Source organism: Pseudophryne corroboree, chromosome 6, assembly GCF_028390025.1.
Source record: "Pseudophryne corroboree isolate aPseCor3 chromosome 6, aPseCor3.hap2, whole genome shotgun sequence".
Lineage (NCBI taxonomy): Eukaryota > Metazoa > Chordata > Amphibia > Anura > Myobatrachidae > Pseudophryne > Pseudophryne corroboree.
Genome location: NC_086449.1, coordinates 47,075,406 through 47,096,763, shown reverse-complemented (window position 1 = coordinate 47,096,763; position 21,358 = coordinate 47,075,406). Strand labels below are relative to the sequence as shown.

Genomic DNA, 21,358 nt, shown 5'->3' with positions numbered 1-21,358 from the left:
AGTGTGGAGATTTAACGTATCAAGGGCATTGCGGTGTGTGGTATAATATGGTGCAGGGGGCATTACTGTGTGGGGCTTAATATGGTAGAATTTTTTTTCCTGTGGTGGTCGTGATCTGTTGGAGCAGGGTCAAAAACTGGATTGTGAGGCAGTCTTTTCAGACGAGGCCATGCTCATTTAAATGAGGCCACACCCATTTAGATGAGGCCACGCCCCCTTGCCGGGTGCGCGCGCAAGTTTTTTGTTTCTAGGTGTGTGTGTGTGTGTGGGGGGCACATTTTTTTATGTCATGGGGGGGGCGCATTTTTATATCTCGCACTGGGAGCCAAATTGGCTAGAAACAATCCCCTGCTTGGGAATTGTGCAGAGTCCGGGGTTGAAAACAATGTCATCAGGAGGAATAGTTTTGAGAAAGAAAACCAAGAAGGGATATAAGTCAAAGCGAAGTTGCAATTAGGCTAGGCAGCGATGAGGGTGCAGGTAGAGGAGCTTTGGAAGCCACAGGCAGGGGAAGTAATGAAGGGAAGGGCAGGGCTAAGAAGAAGATGACGAAGATGATGAGAAGGAGGCGGGACAGTAAGTAGAAAGTTTGTCACGAAATGCATGGAGGGGCGGCAAATAAGAAAAACACATGTGATGTTAGTTGGGTGGGAACAGCTGGACCAAGCGCTACAGGAACACTTTGCCACTCTCAAAGACCACCTTGAAGAATCACAAGCCTTGGGAACTATAAGGGAAGTAGATCCCCCTCTTGCATCCTGCCCATTTCCTCGAAATATGGCTGGGACATGATGGAGAAGGGGGACACAATTCCTTACCACTCACACAGGGGTTTCCTGCATCTCAGTAACACTGCAGAAGGGGGGGGGGGGGGGGGTGTAAGTACGAGTACAAGGCAGGGGTGGGGTGTAGTAAATGAGATGAATTATAAGCTGGTGGCAACAGAGAGCATGAATAAGAAAGTGTAAAGGTTATTAGTAAACCTTCGTAAATAAAAGAAAATGAGGGAGTGGGAGGTAAATAACAAGTGTGGGCTGAAGGTGAGATTACATAAGGAATCCGTGTGATAAAGCAGTAGTAAGGGGCATGGATTGTAAACAGTTCCGTAGGGAGTGCCCAGGCCTCGGTCAAAGCAGGAGCATTTAGAGTTCACCTCTTGTGTAACTCTTATACATCTGCACACACACTAATCATAAACACACACTGAGAACAAAGGCATGTGTGAAATACACTAGCTACAAAAGATCACTCTTTCCTTCCGCTCTCACTTTTCCCATCACCACCATTCCCTGAGGCCTAGTATAAACGTTGGACGCCAATCTCCCAACTCTCATTACTCCAATCCCATGTGTCAACTGTCATTGCTACCAATATTGCAACCTACCAATGTCACCTCTATTCTGGTAGGCACATCCAGAAGACTTTTTGCAGTCAATCTATTCTATGTACTGGTTTTGGGCATGTAAAAAACTCCAATAACTTCATACCCAGAGGAACATATTTATCCTACTGCTATAATGCAAACGACCGGTATCCGGGTGATAGATCTACAATGCCTAGGTAGACAGTCTATCGGTCGACATGCATTAGGGTCAACAGGTACAAATGATTAACATTGGTTAAGGCTGACAGGTTTAACATAATGGTTGACACAAAAATGGTCGACCCAAGTTTTTAGTTTTTTTTATATTTGCTTGATTTACTATCCACGTGGACTATGATTGGGAATAGTCAACTGTGCCGAGAGCAGGGGTAGCAGAGTGAGCCACATCGCCCAAAGTGAGGGTACACGTTTGTACTGATGGTGGACATGTAGCATGGAATATACAAGATGTGGCCTAAACCACCCCCTGTCACATCAACCATAGGTTGTCGGCAGAGGCATAACTAAGGGGGGAAGGTCAAGCAGGGCACGTGCCCTAAGCGCCAAAGCAGGCCAAGCAGAGGGGCACTGCCGGGCAGGGCATCATGCCCGCCCGCCCCCGCTATTGCGCTGCTGCTACCCTCCCGCCCGTTACCATTGCACTGCCGAACTTGGCGGCGTTCCGGCAGTATGCAGCTCCCTGCCTCCCTCCTACTTGTGCTGCTGCTGCGTGCTGGGAGGGAGCGTGACCTCAATGCCTGCGCCACGCTCCCTGATCTCCCTGCCTCCCTCCTACTTGTGCTGCTGCTGCTGGGAGGGAGCGTGACGCTGGCATTGCGGTCGGTCCTAGTGCCACCGGCTCTATCAAATCTAATGCCGGAGACAGCAGCAAAGATGCTGCTGCTCTCTATTGACACCCCCCTTCCACCTGAAACGACAGGGAGAGAGTGTGTGCACAGGCCTGAGTTGATCCACTACTGGATCTTTATGACAATTGCTGACTGCCAGGACTAATAATCCTGTTCGCGGACAACTGACAGCCTCTGTTTCAGTAACGTTACAGAGTGGATCATCCCATCATTCCCCACGTCACTCTCGGCAGCGGTCTCGCTGCAGCTTGTTAACACCACTTTACTCACTGTATTGGATGCCAGCGGGTTCATACCCCATGGCCATGGGTGTCACCGCCATGCGGCGCCCCCCTCCTTGGCCAGCGCCTCTGGTGAGTGCCATCCTGGCCAAGGGGTATATACATCCCTGCCGCTTGCCTTGGTCTCACACAGTCCCTGCTGCCTGCTCCCAGGCAGCTCCCGGCACCCAGGCTCTCATCGTCCCAGGCCCCAGCTCCTGGCTGAAGGCATGGGGGTGGGGGGTGAAAGGACACAGACTGAGGGTCTTCAAATGAAGGGGGAGGGTGTACACACACAGAACACAGAGACAAAAAATTAAGGGAAGGGGGGAGACAGAGAGGCGAAGAATTGGGGGGGGGCACAGGGAGACAAGAATGATGGTGAGACAGCGCAGGGAGAGATAATGGTTTGGCTGAGAGACAACGCCGGGCGGGAGATGATAGTGTGCAGAGAGACAACGTAGGGGTGAGGTGATGGTGTGCTGAGAGACAAGGCAGGGGGAGATGATGGTGTGACTGAGAGACAGCGTAGGGGATAGGTGATGGTGTGACTGAGAGACAACGTAGGGGGTAGGTGATGGTGTGGCTGAGAGACGCAGGGGCAGAATGTGCCACAGGTTACACAAGTCTGGTTGAACCGCTGTTGTATGCTGCTGACCTTGTTAATATTCCTAAACAACCAGAGATCTTCTGGACGCTGTGATCTCCTCCATGAATAGTGAATACCGACTGAAGTAAGGTGCATGTGGAATTAAAAAGAATGTTCCCAGTGTGACAAGAACCAGGTGGCATGTCATGCCGACACGCCCCATTTTCAGTGACCATGCACCCTCTGGTACATGACCACTCCCCTCTGGTACATGGCCATGCCCATTTTTAAAGCTTGCTTTATAAATCCTGGGGGGAGGAGGGGTAATCGCCAGTCATAATCTTGCCCTCGGCTCCAAAAACTCTTGTTATGCCTCCGGTTGTCGGCCTGTTGTTTGTCTACCTGGACTTTGTAGATCTGTTATACCACACCCCACATGACATGGTCTCCTGGTGTATGGAGATACTTTCTCTTTTATGTAACGTGACTTGAGTTAAAACAAAATCCCCCCGGAATGTAAAAACTCCACTCCTAATAGAAACTTGTCCACTAAAGCTAGTCCCATCCCCTTGGCCAACTGGTCTCATAAATACCCCAATCATTACTGATCATTGGTATAACGAGCCACGAAAATATAACACCAAGCTTTGGCATTCATTCTATATTTTCACTGCCGGTCAGCGAGCATCCCACCACTGACTCCCAGCTAGCCATCTGGCTACCCAACCGTCTTCCTCTGGAAACGGTCCACCTGGAAATTAGATTAAGGGGGAGATGTATGAAGCAGTGAAGAGAATGGAAAGTGAGCCAGTGGAGAAGTTGCCCATGCCAACCAATCAGCTGCCACCTATACATTTATAAAGTGCACTTGATAAATGTTACCTCAAAGCTGATTGGTTGCCATGAAGCAAGCCACCGAGCCCAAAACATGGCGAGCGGACGAATTTCAACAAATGTTTGAATTTAAAAAAAAAAAAACCCACGAAATGAGCTCTGTGGTAGTGGAGCAAGCCACGTTGTCCAAAGCGTGGAGAGCAAAGCGAGCCTTGCAACGGTACACGTACACTAATTGGGGTTACATATGGACACCCCATAAACGGAAAAAAAAACTTCAGTCAACCGTTTCGGTGTTGACCATTTCCATGTCGACCTTTTGACCCCGTTGACTTTAGATACAGACATATATAATGGTAGATGCTCAATCAGCTTAATGCTATCATTCAGGTGCTCAAAAGGGAGGGGTATTTCTAAGCAAGAAAAAAAAAGAGACATTGCCTGCCCCCCCCCCCCCCCCCCCCCCGAATGATAACAGTAACCAGATATAAATCCCACATAATATTAGAATTCAGAGATCTTGGTTACACATATTTGCGCAAATGTGTGTAACCAAGATCCCTGAATTCTAATATTATGTGGGATTTATATCTGGTTACTGTTATCATTCAGGGTGCTGGGGGAAACAATGTCTCTTTTTTTCTGACTTTAGATACAGTCAACCCTTTTTACTGTTGAATTTTTGACCCTGTCAGCCATTTGCATATCGACCATGGGGTTGACCTACTGAATGTCTATCTATTTACTGTAGATCCATTAAACCACAACCCTCTGGTTTTTAGAGAGCAAACACCAGTTCAGCTACAAAATGCCCCTGCAAATGTACAGTACTTTTATCTAAATTAAACAGAATGGCAGATCTAGATATAAATCAGATGAGCAACCGATGCCCCTTACGGACCAAGAAAACTAACAGGGGTACACACTAGGCAACGTGCTCTATGAGCGACGAGGCGGTCGGGCATAGACACTGAGTGATATGACGCAGCAGGCCGGCCGTGCAGGCTGCTCTTGGACGACCAACAGCAAGGACCGTTAACGACCCAAGGGGGCCAAGCATCGCTGGTCGGCTGCGGCATACACACTTGCTGAGAATGTGAGCGACGTCACTCAGGAAGGGTGAAAATGAGTGACGTCGCTCATTTTCTCGCCAAGCGTGTATGCACCTTAAGACAGGTCCTCAAAATGATTTTTCACATGAATGTTAATATGCACACAAAAAGAAATAAGAAAACTAAATGTATAATTGCAAGTTATGGCATCAACCAATGTTCCGTTACTGACAGGAGTCAAAGTTTTATCTGACGCAAGAATATGAGGAAATTAGCAAATTGGACATGAAAGAGGAACAAGCTTTTAATTATGTGCACGGACAATGCAAATGAAATTGACCTGTGTCGTCACATTTTCAAGGTCTGTAACAGTCTCACGCTAATTCAGGTGAACGCAACGGTGGTCGCAGCTGCGTCTTCTGATGGTTCCTGTCTGCAAATGCTGCTAGAAGGCCAGGGCTCATTCACGGGAACCAATAAAAAAATAAAATCCTAATTTACACCTCCTGTGGTTCTGCGCTGTCTCTCCACCTGTTTCCATGCAGCGATTGGCTGTCAGCCTCTGATTGGTGTATGGCTCCAGCCATCCACCAATCAGCATGTTGACAGCCATTCACTGTTTGGTTGCAGGCCAATGCTGCCTCGCTGCTTTGATTGTGTGATCGCCACCCACCCCTGCTCGGAGGCCCCTAGAAAAGTGGGGCCCTGGGCAGCTGCCCCAGTGTGCCTATACATCAAGATGGCCCTGTAGAAAGCCCTTCCCTGGTATACAGCTGTGCGTGTGCATGTGCAAGGACTGAGGGCTCTATGTACTAAGACTTGGAGAGAGATAAAGTGCACAGAGATAAAGTATCAGCCAAACTAATTTTTCAAATACAGCCTGTAACATAGCAGTTAGCATCTGATTGGCCTGTACTTTATCTCTCTCCACTGTATATATCTCCAAGGCTTAGTACATAGACCCCCCTGTGTGTCAGGTCTTAGTCCTTGCCTCGTGGCTGTACACCAGGGAAGGGTTTGAAAGGGTTCATCCCTTTTAGCAAAACTACAGTAACTTTAAAACCATGTCCGGCTCCTGTCACTGAGGTGGAGCCGGCAGTGCAGGGAGAGTCTCTGGGAGTGCTGACCACACCCCCGGAGTGATGAAAACGGGGTCGTGCTGCAAGACCACGCCCACTTCCTCACGAGGCCACTCCCCTTTTCAGGGGAGCTATTGAGTGCACCGGGTGTCACTGACTCCAGTGACTGCCCTGATTGCAGCTGTCTGTACTGGATCAGTATGAGTTACCTACAATCAAAATCCATGACGGTCAAAATACCGACAACAATTGTCCGACGGCCAAAATACAGACAAGGTCACAATACCGGCACGGTGAAAATACCGACATTTAAAATGTCGTCACGGTCAAAATACTGACATTTAAACTGTCGACAGATCAAAAAGTCAACACAAGTTTTTCTAATGTTATTTGTGTGTATGTCGACATAAGTGTATCGCTGCGCTCGCCATATTTCGGGCACGGTGCCTCGCTGCGCTCGGCAAAATGTTATATTCCCACTCCAAGTCACAGAATACTGTGATTTAGCGGCATATGAATTAATTGTCCCCCCCCTCCCCCCCCAATAATTATCATTTCTTATCGGCGCTTATGGTGGTAATAAGTAGTTACGGATCACCCCAATGTACTAAATTCCACTCACAGGAGAGAAGTCTGTTTCTACGTTCACAGGACCACAATATTGTGATGTGCAGTCATCAGATTGCGCTCCCCTGTAGATACAATTTAGCGATCCTTAGTATTTGCAGATTTCCCCCCAAAACAGGCTTACGGCAAATTGTATAAGTCACTGGCTGCAGAGAACGTCTAACCTTCACAGGGCTCCGGTGGCATGGTGGCTGTTCCCACTGTGATCTCAAATGTCACTGTCCACACAGATTAAGGGCACTGCAGGTGGGGCAGATATAACATGGGCAGAGAGAGTTAGATTTGGGTGGGTTATATTGTTTCTGTGCAGGGTAAATACTGGCTGCTTTATTTTTACACTGCAATTTACGTTATATCTGCTCCCCCCTGCAGTGCAGCATGGTTTTGCCCAACTGCTAGCAAATTTGCTGCAACTCTGAATTACCCCCTAAGCATACTTGCCTACCTGACCCTCTCCATGAGGGAGAAAATGCTCTGTTCCTGGTCAGGTAGGCAAGTATGCCCTAAGGCCAGACACATATACCAACACACCTTACGTAGTCAGCAAGGCTGACTAATGGGGGGGTACTCACGGAGAGATCCATGCTTAAAATCTAAGCAATCTGACTAGATTGCTTAGATTTTAAGCACAGATCACTGGTGTGTAGCCCCCTCAGCGATAGCGAGATTGAGCCGGTGCTAGATTGAGCCTGCATGGGTGAAGTGAGCGGCCCCCGTCCTCCCCCCCGCATCGCTCAGCACACATCGCGCTGTGCTGAGCGGCGGGAGAGAAGTGTGCTGAGCGTTTCGCTCAGCACACATCTCTCCCGTGTATACCCCCCTTAACACATCCATCCACATCACCCTTATACAGTAGTTATGTCAGACCACAGGCAAAACACCCCCACTAGCGAGACAGCCATCAGATTATTGGAGGGGGAGGTGGGGGGAGTTCTTCTGACCACATCAATGGCAACCACATTAATTCCTTGGATCATCTACAATAATACCATTTGCCAATTCTGGTTAAAGATACTTATTAAACCCCCAATTTTACAGTGCTGTGCTCGCCTCCTCTTTGGCTATCCTTAGCTCCTCTGCCCACCTCATTTATCTATTCTACCACTCTACCTTTGCCGCCCTCCAGTGCCGGTCACTCCACCCTGTCCCATGCAGAGCCAAGTTCTAAGTCCATCACTCACCTTCAAATCCCTCAAGCACTCCTCTCCTACCTTCAGCCTCATTCCCGAACACCCCAGCCCCGCCCCTAACTTTGGTTTTCAGGATTTCTCCCATGCTGCTCCTGTCCTGGGCGTTGTGCTCCCTAATGGGCCCTACACACTTGCCGATGTGAGTGGCCGATATGAACAATCCGGTTCAGTAATGAACGAGAAATTGTTCATATCGCCGAGTGTGTAGGCGCCAACGATGAACGATGCGCGGCCCCGCGGTCATTCATTGTTGGTGCTGGGTCGTTTATGCCTGCAAGCCTATATGGACAATATCGTCCATATTAGCATGCAGGGCTATGGGGCCGGGTGACGTCAGGGAGTGAAGAAACTTCACACCCCCCAGTCACCACCCCCCTCCCACTGCCGGGTCGTTCGGCAGCCGTATCGGCCGTCGGGCACCTTGGCTGATGTGTAAGGGCTATAACTCTATCAGGTCCTCACCTAGCCTGTCACATGAGCCCTCACTGCTCATCTATTGACCCAAGTCTACCAACCCCTTCAGTTCTTCTCACCTCGGGCAGGATGCACCAACGTTTAAAATGTTGCCAAACCTCCAAAAATACTGTTTTCAGAGGTTTGGCCGCTTACCACATATGCAACAAGCTCAGGAATGCGATAGATTATGGGGCTTGGATGTGGTGGCCAACGCCATCTTTAGATGGTGTTGCCCAATAGAAGCCTATTGTCCTCTTTGGTGTTTTCCCGCTGAGAAGGATCCAATCAGATCGCTCCCAGAAACTCCCCAGCTCACGCACGCACATATAGGACTCACAAACCTGGAAGACCTATCATTGCAAAGTACATCTCTTAGAGCAAGATCTGTACCTTCATATTTTCTTCACTCATATGGTATTAATAGACGGGGTTATGCTTACGAAGAGTGGAGAAATACATTGCATGCAAAATGTGATGCTGGATGCTTCCTGCCCCTCTCCTTTTATGTGTCCACCCCTAGCCCCTATAGACAGTGCCGGACTGGGGCATGAATGGCCCACCGGGGAATTGCAGTTATAGGGGCCCATACTTAGGGGTGTGGCCAGCCTACAAAGGGTGTGTGGCCAGCCTCCACACAGGCTTGAAATACACAATAGTCTAGAGCAGTGTAATGCAACATATCTACCATGTATAATACAAGTGCACAGTCTGGAACCTGATCCCTAGAGGAAGGAGTGGGCCCTCAGGCAGTGGGGCCTACCAGTGGTTTCCCTGGTACCCCTGTGGGCCAGTCCGACCATGCCTATAGATTGTTAAACCGTGCGAGCAGGGTCCACTCTCCCTGTGCTGTCTCCACTTCATTATGTAATCTGTGGAATATAGTTATGCTCATCTGTAAAGATGGGAACTTTTAATATCCCTTTCAAACAGAAGCTCCGACTCCGATCACTGCCATGTAAATAATAATAAGAGTAACAATACGAAATAAGAATAATATGCTGGCACAATATATAAATGTTAATAATAGTAAGAAAAGCCTCCAATCTATGTAATTCATCTCCACTTACCACCTTCTATTGTAAGGAATTCCATGGTCCAGCCACCTTGACAGTGAAGAACCGTTGTTGATGCTGATGGTGGAATAATGTTCCCTCAGCTCGCAGTGGTGTCTTCTTGTCACCTGCACGACCCTAGGTAAGACACGTTTCGTGAAAAACCTTTGTACTGACTTCCGCAGCACCTAAACACAGAGGGGGCTGCCATATGAAGGGCTAATCTCAGAATCCTGATAGTAAAGCCTTGACGTTCTCTTGGAACTAGCAATCTATTTGGCTTCTTACTAGCAAACTATGGGCCAGATGTACTAAGCCTTGAGAAGTGATACATTTCACGGTGTTAATGTACCTTGAATGCCTGACCGCAAGTTGCATGACCACATCCTCTGAGGAATGCACTATTTATTTATTTTATTATTTATTAACAGTTTCTTATATAGCGCAGCATATTCCGTTGCGCTTTACAATTAGAACAACAGTAATAGAACAAAACTGGGTAAAAACAGACAGACAGAGGTAGGAAAGCCCTGCTCGCAAGCTTACAATCTATAGGGAAATAGGCATAGATACACAAGGATAGATGCTACCTATTGCATAATGGTCCACCAGATTGCTAGGTTCTTAATGGGTTGTATGATGATACCCCACAAAGTTATCCAAGTGTCAGGAGGGTGTGAGACTAAAGAAAGACAAGATATGTGATGTTATGAATACTCTACAGAGGATGTAATTAGATAGGGAAGCACTGAAGGTTATGTGGGTGGGTCTGGAATTTGATAGGCTTGTCTGAAGAGGTGAGTTTTCAGGGAACATTTAAAGGTTTGGAGACTAGAGGCGAGTCTTACTGTGCGTGGGAGGGCATTCCACAGAGTGGGTGAAGCCCGGATAAAGTCCTGTAATTTTGAGTGTGAACAAGTAATGCGTGTGGATGAGAGACATAGATCTTGTGCAGAGCGGAGAGGTCGGGTAGGGAGATATTTTGAGATGAGTGAAGAGATGTATGTTGGTGCAGTTTGGTTAATAGCCTTGTATGTGAGTAAAAGTATTTTATATTTAATACGGTAGAATACCGGTAACCAATGGAGGGACTGACAGAGCGGATCTGCAGACGATGAACGTCTGGCAAGGAAGATTAGCCTCGCAGCTGCATTCAAAATGGATTGTAGTGGTGAGAGCCTATGTTTGGGAAGACCGGTCAGGAGACTATTACAATAATCAATGCGGGAGATAATAAGAGCATGGATTAGAGTTTTTGCTGTGTCTTGTGTAAGATAAGGGCGTATTTTGGATATGTTTCTTAGATGTATGTAACATGATCTTGAGACAGATTGAATGTGGGTAACAAAGGACAGTTCAGAGTCAAGAATGACACCTAGGCAGCGAGCTTGTGGGGTAGGGGTGATTGCAGAGTTCTCAACAGTGATAGAGATATCAGGTTGGAAACTACTATTGGCCGGTGGAAATATAATTAATTCTGTTTTGGAAATATTAAGTTTGAGGTGGCGAGATGTCATCCAAGATGAAATGGCATCTATACTATACTATAGTGTATAATCCTTTATTGTGGTTGCTCAGTGCCTGTTGCCAGTTTTTAGTGTGTCTCTGCCATTGGGGTCCGGGCTATATCGGAGTATATTAACTCATAAAAGGGCTGCAAAGAGCTCCTTCGAAGTTACCACTTTGGACAACAGAACAAACAGGGACTACCATGTATGTATCTTACACTTCCATAAGGAATGAAAGCCTAGACTTTTCACAGAATCTGGGTGTAGATGTACAGACAAACTATACACTCGCGTATGAAGCAGACGTTTGTTTGGGATAAGCACACTATGAACCGATTCTGGAAATTGCAATACACATGCAGTCTGCAGTACTCACATTATAAATCAGCTTTGTTTGCCTAGCTATGCATTCAAAAGCAACAGGGAGCGACTGAATTCATTTAAATGTGCCTACACTTTTCAGTGGGGCTTCTATATGTACTGTAGCACAGTCAGGTGCTGGAAACGGTTGTACTATTGTATTGAGAAACAAAGAAACTGGTGTTACAGCGCATAAAGATTAGAACTTAAGAAAAATGTATTAAAACACATAAAACATGTATATAATATACAATTTGTACCACCGGCCGGCCAACGTACTGATTCAATACTGTGTTTATAAACAGACTAGATACAACATGTAACATGACATAATACTCTGTGTCCACTTGTAATTTTTAGCAACACATGCTGTGATAGTTAAAATGTAGCTTTTCTGATGTTTACTGAAGCTTAATAGCACACAGAGTTCTCCCTTGTATAACTATAGAGCAGTCACTTTTGGAAAAAAGAAGGACTTTTTTCTTCACAATAAATGAGAGCTTAGGAGCTGTTTAGCTGTCCCATTTGGATAGCCAGAAATCCGTTGATAAAGTAAAACTGTGCTTCCTATAAAAGCGTGTCTGGCCAGACAATTAAACAATAACGATCTCACCGCTCCTGTTTGTGGACTCTTTCACCAAGAGTGTCCTCCCCGGCTGCTGGTGCTTTAACCTTTATCATGCAGTCATCTCTGGGAGATCATAAATATAGGTGAAGAATACGTGGAGCGTTGTAGCTGGCTAGCGAGATCTCCGGATACAGTGGTACAAATGGCAATTCTGATGAAGCCGCTGAACCCGGAGGGAGGCGGGGAAACGCGTCATTTACTCATTTCATTGCCGTTTGTACCACTGTATCCGGAGATCTCGCTAGCCAGCTACAACGCTCCACGTATTCTTCACCTATATTTATGATCTCCCAGAGATGACTGCATGATAAAGGTTAAAGCACCAGCAGCCGGGGAGGACACTCTTGCCTCAGCTGTAGTTGTGTCAATTTACCATAGTATATCTGTAGCTTCAACCATGCACAGCTGTGCGTTCCAATACTCAAAGCGTTCCTATCTCTAAAGGGCCCTACACACTGGCCGACATGACTGCACGATATGAACGATCTCGTTCATTAATGAACGAGATAACGTTCATATCGTGCAGTGTGGAGGCTCCAGCGATGAACGATGCGCGGCCCCGCGCTCGTTCATCGCTGGTCCCCCGTCGGCTGTACATGCAGGCCAATATGGACGATCTCGTCCATATTTGCTTGCACTTCAATGCAGCCGGGTGACGGAGGGAGTGAAGAAACTTCACTCCCCCCGTCACTGCCTCCCCGCCGCCGGGTCACCCGTCGGCCGTATACGCCGTCGGGCAGCTCTGCGGCGGATCTGCCAGTGTGTAGGGCCTATATGCATTTTGAAAATTAACAGTTAAAAAAACAGTTGAAGAAACATTGAACAACATCAAGAAAGAAATCCAGAAAATTATGTGGACTCATCAAACCTCTGAATTGAAATAACCAGGACTATACCCACTAACCCTCTGGCAGAGAACATCAGTAGTACCTTACAGGCCTACCCCTCAAGGGATGGACTACTCCACCCAGGGTAATCCTACGCAGTGCGCCGAAGATGGCTTCCGCACCTGGTACCCTGTGAGGGTGGAATACACAACCCCTGGAGGTTATTACCCAAAATGCCTACACCAATCATGCATTATTCTTTCTGTGTCTTTATTGTCTGTGTGGTTTATCTTTTGATGTAATACCTAAATCTTCTGTATTATGTGCATTGTTTGAGTTCTAGTTGGCGCCGCGGATGGCTGCCTCGGTGCTGCTCTGCCAAGCAGCCTTCGTTTTTAGTCTTACATGTATAATATGTCGAGTCTATTGTACAGTTGCAATGTGCAGTATGAACTCATATGTGTAATGTTTGTAATGTATGCTACGTTTTTCCCCCTTCTTATGCTATGTATTCCCCCTTCGTGTTGCTGCTTGGCGATGCATTGTACCACAAAGAATTCCTAGTGTACGCGAGTACACCTGGCCAATAAAGCTGATTCTGATTCTGGGTCGGACGCAATGCCGAAGTTCACGTAAATTGGCGATCTTTTTGTGACTGCAAATGCATCTAAATCCCTAAAGAGTCCCATGTCGCAGGAACCATTGCGCCGTATTCACTCTGGAATCTATTGGGTTGGGTGTTCCTAGGCGGTGACTGGGAAATGGCTGAACAGGCTACTACATTATCTATGTCATTGTTACAATTCCTGAATGAAGCACATTGTTATACAGCGTGGTTAAACCCATATGGATTTAGCAACTCCCAACCAATCAGAGCAGCTTTTCCCATGCTCTGTCCAATAAGAGCTAATCCACTCCATTCCAGAGCTCCATCTAGAAGCGGTGCAATGTCACCCATGTGTTTTATTTCCCATTGTAGATTGCAATCCCCTTAAGCAGAGAGTTTGTCTAATAGGGAGTCTTTAATGAAACAAATTACTAGCTTACGATGCCTGTATTTTTTTTCTTTTTCTCATTTTTACATTGGATTTCTGGCAGTGTTTCTACAATTCAATGGCGGCTTTCTGATGCCAGCCATAACTGAATGGTGTGGAAGCGATGTCCATTCGATGTTAAAATGCAGCTGAATTCACCTGAGAACAGCCACAGGTCGTTATTGTGCATGAACAAACATGTTCTTTTGCGCATATGTAAGCTGCGGGCTGAATTCGGGTCTGGGACTGAGGGTCGACAACACAAAGGTCGACACCTTAGGTCGATGCCAATTGGTCGACACACCTTAGGTCGACATGGACAAAGGTCGACATGGACAAAAGGTCGACAGGAACAAGGTCGACATGGAAAAAGGTCGACATGAGTTTTTTATGTTTTTTTGGTGTCGTTTTCTTCGTAGAGTGACCGGGAATCCCAATTAGTGCACCGCTTCGCTCGCCATGCGTCGGGCATGGTGCCTTCGCTCCACTACCGCTTCGCTCGGCACACTTTACCGTTCCAATCGTAGTCCACGTGGATCGTTAAGTATGAAAAGGTTCAAAAAAAGAAAAAAATCGTGAAAAACTCATGTCGACCTTTTCCATGTCGATCTTGTTCCTGTCGACCTTTTGTCCATGTCGACCTTTTGTCCATGTCGACCTAAGGTGTGTCGACCTTTGTGCTGTCGACCTGGAGTCCGGATACCGCTGAATTCCTATGCCGATGTTTTCGCAGTTGAGCGTTTATTGGTCGACATACATCGCTCGCAGTGAGGATTCATTCACAAAGTGACCGACAGAAAGGGACCGATTGGGGGCGTGCCGCGGGTGGTTTTCGGGGCATGCTGCTGTCTGCATGTGTGATCCTGTACGCATAGGGATCTGCGAGGCTGCCGGTGGGCATCGCAGTACATTTCCAGGCGGCATTAGCAGATTTTCGCACACCCGCTGCTTTCGGGATTGCAGCTGCTAAAACATTAGTGTGCAACTATAAATCGGGCCCTCATCTCTCCCCCCCCCCCCCCATTAAATTCTTTTGATGCGATGGTTAGTTTCGATAGTGCAAGCCCAGCCAACATTTGATGGCGGGCTTCCTATGTCCATCCCTGTGCTGAAGATACGGGGGCTGTGGAGACATAGGGGGATGTGCTGGAGAGACATGGTGGGCATGAGGCTGAGAGACACAGGGGCTGAGGTAGTTTGTACCTACAGTACCAGGAGGCGATGGGGGGAATTATGTTGGGGACTCTGGCTGGACTGGGCAGAGCAATGGTGAAAAGTCCCCTCCCAAAGAGTGACTCTAAAGCAGCTGGGATGGAAACCCGGCAACACTAAGGGGGTGATTCTGAGTCGGATGCGTCTTTATGCGAATACGGCCCTTCCCTGGTGTACATCTGTGGTTTGCGTACATGCGTACATCTCCGATGTTTTCCGATACCAGCATGCTCAGATTCCCTACTGCGCATGTGCTGATCTCTGTCTGCAACAATGGTCGCAGTCAGGAGCGGTTCTCGGTGCGGGCAAGCAGTGTCTGCGCCCAGGGCGCTGCGGCCTGGGGGCGCAGCCTCAGTCACCCCGAAGGCATCGCCGCCTACCCACACCCCGGCTGCTGCAGACGCTGTGAGCTGTGTGGGCGTCCACTGCAGCCGGCTCCAGCGACAGACACTAGAGGTCAGTATTGACCTCTAGTGTCTGTGCGGCGCTGCTATGGGAGAGACGTCATGACGTCTCTCCCATAGAGAGGAGCTGCGGGAGGCCAGAGACGGAGCAGCAGCAGCGGTCGGGAAGCAGGAGCGGGGCAGTGGTAAGTATTGTTTTTTTATTTTTGTGTGTGTTTGTAAGCGGCTACTAAGGGGCACAACTACTGGGGGCAAAGCAACTGAGGGCACAACTACTGGGGCAAATCTACTGGACTATAGGGGGCACAACTACTGGGGGCATAGCTACAGGGGGCAAATCTACTGGGGGCAAATCAACTGGGTAGCGAAACTACTTGGGGCAAATCTGGGGGCATAACTGTGTCCACGCCCCTCCCCTATGAAGCCACACCCCTATATTTTGGAGCGCACCTCCGGCGCGCACTAACTGTTTTGCCGCGGGGGAGGGGGGCGCCAGTGGAAACTTTCGCACTGGGCGCCACAAGGTGTAGAACCGGCCCTGGTTGCAGTGCCCCCTGAGCTGCAGCAAGACTGACATGCGCAGATGTTTGGGGGCCGTGCTCCTGAAAACTGGGGGGTGTAGTCCCATTCTCTGAGCATACTGAGGCCGGGGGCTGCCATCTTGGTCGCAGATTCACTGGTCCCAGCTGCGTGAAAACACCGGCCTTCCTGAGTAGCCTGAGGGGACTCAGATGACCGGTGTTCACGCAGAGTTATCCGATGCTGCGTCTTTAGACACAGCAGCAGATCACAAAAGCCAACAGGAAACATCTATTTGCACAAGACGCCTCCTGCAGCGTTAGTATATTTTAGCACAATAGCTGTGTCTCTGCATCAGTCCCTGTATACAGTAGCCCCCATGTCGCTACCTCTATGAGTGGAGAATAGTAGGGATGTCGCGTTTCATTCTCGCTCACTTTCCCCCCTAAGGAAGGTCAAACAAACAAAGAGGAAGAGGGGTGCAAATCCCCACCCCCAAATTCCCTTCCGCACACTGAAAATTACCTGTAACCATCCCTGAATCTATCTGGTAATAAAATTCAGAGAATTCGTCACAAATGTTTGCAAACACATGTTTAGCTGCTGGCCACTTCACGGCTTCTCTGATACAGAAGGTAACTGTATAACAGAGTGATGGGTAAGTCTCTGCACAATGCATAAGGCAGGAGGGACACACTTTGGATGTAATGGGCTAAGAACAACATCGGGAAAACACTTCTGCCTCTATGTCCGGTGAGAAGGGGGTGAAACATGGACTTGATGGCTTGGACACCCCCGTTTGTCACACCGAGGTATACAGGGGCAGATGTATTAACCTGGAGAAGGCATAAGGAAGTGATAAACCAGTGATAAGTGCAAGGAGATAAATGCACCAGCCAATCAGATCCTGTCAATTTACATATTGGAGCTGAATGGATGGTGCGTTTATCTCCTTGCACTTATCACTGGTTTATCACTTCCTTATGCCTTCTCCAGGTTAGTACATCTGCCCCACAGTACCATGCTCTGTGCCAGGAGGAAGCACCCTCGTTTTGACTCTGTTCTACAGTATGTAATGCACATAGGGGGTGATTCCGAGTTGTTCGCGCGTTAGTTTTTTCGCTACGGAGCGATTAGTCGCAAACTGCGCATGCGCAATGTTCGCAGTGCGCCTGCGCCAAGTAAATTAGCACAAAAGTTTGGTATTTTACTCACGGCGTAATGAAGATTTTTCATCGTTCTGGTGATCGTAGTGTGATTGACAGGAAGTGGGTGTTTCTGGGCGGAAACTGGCCGTTTTATGGGCGTGTGAGGAAAAACGCGGGCGTTTCTGGGAAAAACACGGGAATGACTGAAGAAACGGGGGAGTGTCTGGGCGAACGCAGGGCGTGTTTGTGATGTCAAACCAGGAACGAAACTGACTGAACTGTTCGCAGTGGAGGAGTAAGTCTGGAGCTACTCAGAAACTGCTAAGAAATTTCTATTCGCAATTCTGCTAATCTTTCGTTCGCAATTCTGCTAAGCTAAGATTCACTCCCAGAGGGCGGCGGCTTAGCGTGTGCAATGCTGCTAAAAGCAGCTAGCGAGCGAACAACTCGGAATGAGGGCCTTACAGAGGTTGATTCACAGCTGCGTGTAAGTGTAAGTTGGTCATAAATGCACCCACATTGCGTGCGCAGAAATCAGAATATTTGTCCGTATGCAGATTGGGCGCATTAATGCGACCGCGATGCCCCAATCCATGCACGTCGCCATTATCCGTGCACAGATACCAGCCCTATCCTTTGTGCACGAGATCCGTCTGCAGACACCTGTAACTGTGCACCATCTAACGTGCCCTCATCGCTCTTTGACTAGGTGAAAATACCCAGATACCACCCAGTCACTCTCCTTCAGCTGCTTGTGAATTACGTGCGACTCCGGTGCTTGCCTATAGAGCGCATATGCGATGCAAAACCGTGCATGCTCCAACGCAGTTACATGCAGCTCTGCGCTATCACCATAGAGCACAAGGCCTGGCAAAGCATGTCCTGGCTGTCAGCGGGACGTGGTGACAAGTGCTCTTCCATGTTCCATGTGTGCAGCTTTCCCAGCAGCCTTTGCAACAGCAAAGAGAACATTGTCTCACCTGAAATCCTCCCCCCACCGCTTGCAAGTCCTCTGTCTGACTTGTCCACCAGCCCCCACTCTTCACAGACCCTCCCCCATAGGGGAAGAGGTCCAGCAGTGCACAGTCTCATCCACCCCTCTCCTGCACTTCCCCTCTCTCTGTTACACTGACTGATACAAGTTTCTGTAACTTTCCTGGCCACTCACACACTTCTGGACTGTCCCAATAAAGTTACACAATGGGGGGGAGTTCCTTTTCCCCTTCATTTCATCAAGGATTTTCTGTAGCGTTACAGCTGTCAGGGAGTCAAATAAATACAATGTATATTTACCAGGGTAGTAACTGAAACAAACAGAAAGGAAAGCGACCATTAAAGAAAACAAGAAGGGCGACTCACACCCGACCACCCCTCTCGCTGGGAGGCCAGTGAGCCGGCCCAACTGCAGGAGTCACATTGTCAGAGTCTGAGATACCTGGCAGCAGTACAATAGTTACAGTACATGTGTGACAATTACTAGCATGGCCCGCCGCCAGCTGCTGTGGAACTAAACATCCCAGCATGCCCTGCCTCAGTTTTAGCATGCCTTAATAGCAAAACTGTGGCACGGCATGCTGAGATATGTAGTTCCACAGGTTGAAGACCCATGATATAATGGTTATGTGCGGGTTGTGACTGAAGATACAGCCTATTGCTTTGTTGTCATCTGTCAGCTTACGTAGGTACAGATTTATCAAGCCGTGGAGAGAGATAAAGTAGACGGAGATAAAGTACCAGCCAATCAGCTCCCAGCTGTCATTTTTCAAACACGGCCTGAAATATGGCACTTAGGAGCTGATTGGCTGGTACTTATCACCCTGCAGTTTATCACTCTCCAGGGCTTGATAAAATCTGGGTCTATGACTTATGGGGATAGGGTCGTTAGGTCGACACAGCTTAGGTCGACAGTCATTAGGTCGACCACTGAAGGTCGACATGATCAATAGGTCAACATAGTCATTAGGTTGACATGTACTAGGTCGACAGGTCAAAAGGTCAACATGAGTTTTTCACATTTTTTTTTATTTTTTTGGACTTTTTCATACTCGACGATCCATATGGACTACAATTGGGAACGGTAACATGTGCCGAGCGCAGCGGTAGTGGAGCGAGGCACCTTGCCCGAAGCTCGCGAGTCATGCGTGGGGACACGGTGCACTAATTGGGGTTCCCAGTCACTTTGCGAGGAAAACGACACCAAAAAAGTCCAAAAAGTCACGTTGACCTTTTGACCTGTCGACCTAATGACCCTGTCAACCTAATGCAGGTTGACCTTCCATGGTCGACCTAATGACTGTAGACCCATACCCGACTTATGTGCTGTGTGATGTCATGTGGAGCTAGCAGAGTGGTTCAGGGAAGGCAACTGTTTATTATTCTACTTATTATCAGTTGGAGCGGGGTCCCAATGTATACATAGGCAGTGTCTAGATAGACAGTCAATACAGTATGTCCACATCAAAGAGTCAACCCTCATTAGGTCGGCACGGTCAAAATGTTGGCAGGTTCAAAAGGTCGACAGGACAATGGTTGACACACAGTGGTTCAAAATGTTCACAGGACAATGGTTGAACTTGACACACAATAGTAACCTGTGGCGAGCGCAGACAGACAGTAGGTCAACAGGGTCAAAAGGTCGACATGAAAATGATCGACGCAAAAAACGTAGACACCATGGGGGTCATTCCAAGTTGATCGCTTGCTAGCAGTTTTTAGCAGCCATGTAAACGCATAGTCGCCGCCCACCGGGGAGTGTATTTTCACTTAGCAGAAGTGTGAACGCCTGTGCAGCAGAGTGGCTACAAAATCATTTTGTGCAAAACAAGACCAGCCCTGTACTTACTCTTTGCGTGTGTTGATTCTAACGTTGGAGGGTTGGCTTTTGACGACACACACCCACCCAGCATTCTCCCAGCCACGCCTGCGTTTTCCCCGGCACGCCTGCGTTTTTCTGAACACTCCCTGAAAACGGTCAGTTGACACCCGGAAACGCCCCTTTCCTGTCAATCTTCTTGTGTTGTGCCGTGCGACTTAAAGCTTCACTAGAACCTGTGCAAAACCACAAAGGACTTTGTACCCGTATGTCACGCGTGCGCATTGTGGTGCATACACATGCGCAGAAATGGCAATTTTAGCCTGTTCGCTGCGCTGCAAACAACGGCAGCTAGCGATCAACTCGGAATGACCCCCCCATGGTTTTTTTTGCATTTTTGTGGTTTGTGTGGATAGTTTTGTCATCTGGGACCCCCAATTGTTGAATGGCATCCCCTCATGGGGCTTGCTTCGCTTGCCACGCTTTGGGTTTGGTTTATAACCAACTCTATACCGACAGGGATAGAGAAGGTATGAAATAGTCCAAAAACATGTAAAATGTAAAAACAAAACAAAAAACACGTGTCTATCTTTTTTATGTCAACCATTTTCATGTCGTCATTTTGACCCTGTCGACCTTTTGTACTGTCTACCCTTTTCACATCGACCTTTTGACCCTGCCGACCTAATGTCTGTCTAACATGTGGTGTCTATCTATTGACTGTCTAACTAGACACTGTCTATCTATCATCCGGATACCGAGCTGTTAGCTCACTCCCACCAGGACACACCCAGTGGTAGGGCCCAGTGAGGTTCCAGTAGGGGCCCAGGCCCCCTCCCCCTTACCTGGCAGCTGCAGCTCATTTCCTCAGCCCATCATACGCCGCTGTGTATTGGGCCGCAGTGTGGCCATGGTGGTGCTTAAAATACTATTTTTTTTCAGTGTTTTTTTCTAAGGGTACATGGCCACACCTCCTGTGATTAGGCCATGCCCCTTAAAAAGTACCTGGGCCCATCCTGGCTCTTGACTGCCCTGGACACACCTGTATATACTGGACTATATACAGGGCTATAGTTAGGGCCGTGCACAGATCATTATATCCAGGTGGCCACGCCCTTTGTTCTATCTGATAAAGACTTGTCATTTCTAGGCATAAATAACCTGGTTTAGTCACTTTAATGGTTTTGCTAGAACTGGATTTAAAACCCAATAAAATTTATTTTATCAACTGATGGGGGTGATTCCGAGTTGTTCGCTCGTTGCCGATATTCGCTATACTGCGATTATCCGCTAACTGCGCATGCGCAATGATCGCAGAGCGCATGCGCTTAGTTATTTTACACAAAAGTTTGGTATTTTACTCACGGCATAACAAAGCTTTTTCATCGCTGTGGTGATCGTAGTGTGATTGACAGGAAGTGGGTGTTTCTGGGCGGAAACTGGCCGTTTTATGGGAGTGTGCGGAAAAAACGCAGGCGTTCGAGTTGCAAAATGCAGGAGTGGCTGGTGAAACGGGGGAGTGTTTGGGCGAACGC

The 21,358-nt window shown here is 48.0% G+C and overlaps 1 protein-coding gene and 1 long non-coding RNA gene across 2 annotated transcripts in view; one reads left to right on the top strand and one right to left on the bottom strand.

Moving 5' to 3' along the window:
* Positions 1-18,123, bottom strand: part of ACHE (acetylcholinesterase (Yt blood group)) — an 85,158-nt gene extending 67,035 nt beyond the window's left edge. The window contains exons 1-2 of the mRNA XM_063930947.1: positions 17,992-18,123; positions 9,387-9,509 (exon numbers count right to left, since the gene is read on the bottom strand). The gene's annotated coding sequence lies outside the window, so the exon portion shown is untranslated. The remainder of the gene's footprint in view (positions 1-9,386; positions 9,510-17,991) is intronic.
* Positions 1-21,358, top strand: part of LOC134936046 (uncharacterized) — a 406,776-nt gene that overhangs the window by 148,584 nt on the left and 236,834 nt on the right. The window lies entirely within an intron of this gene.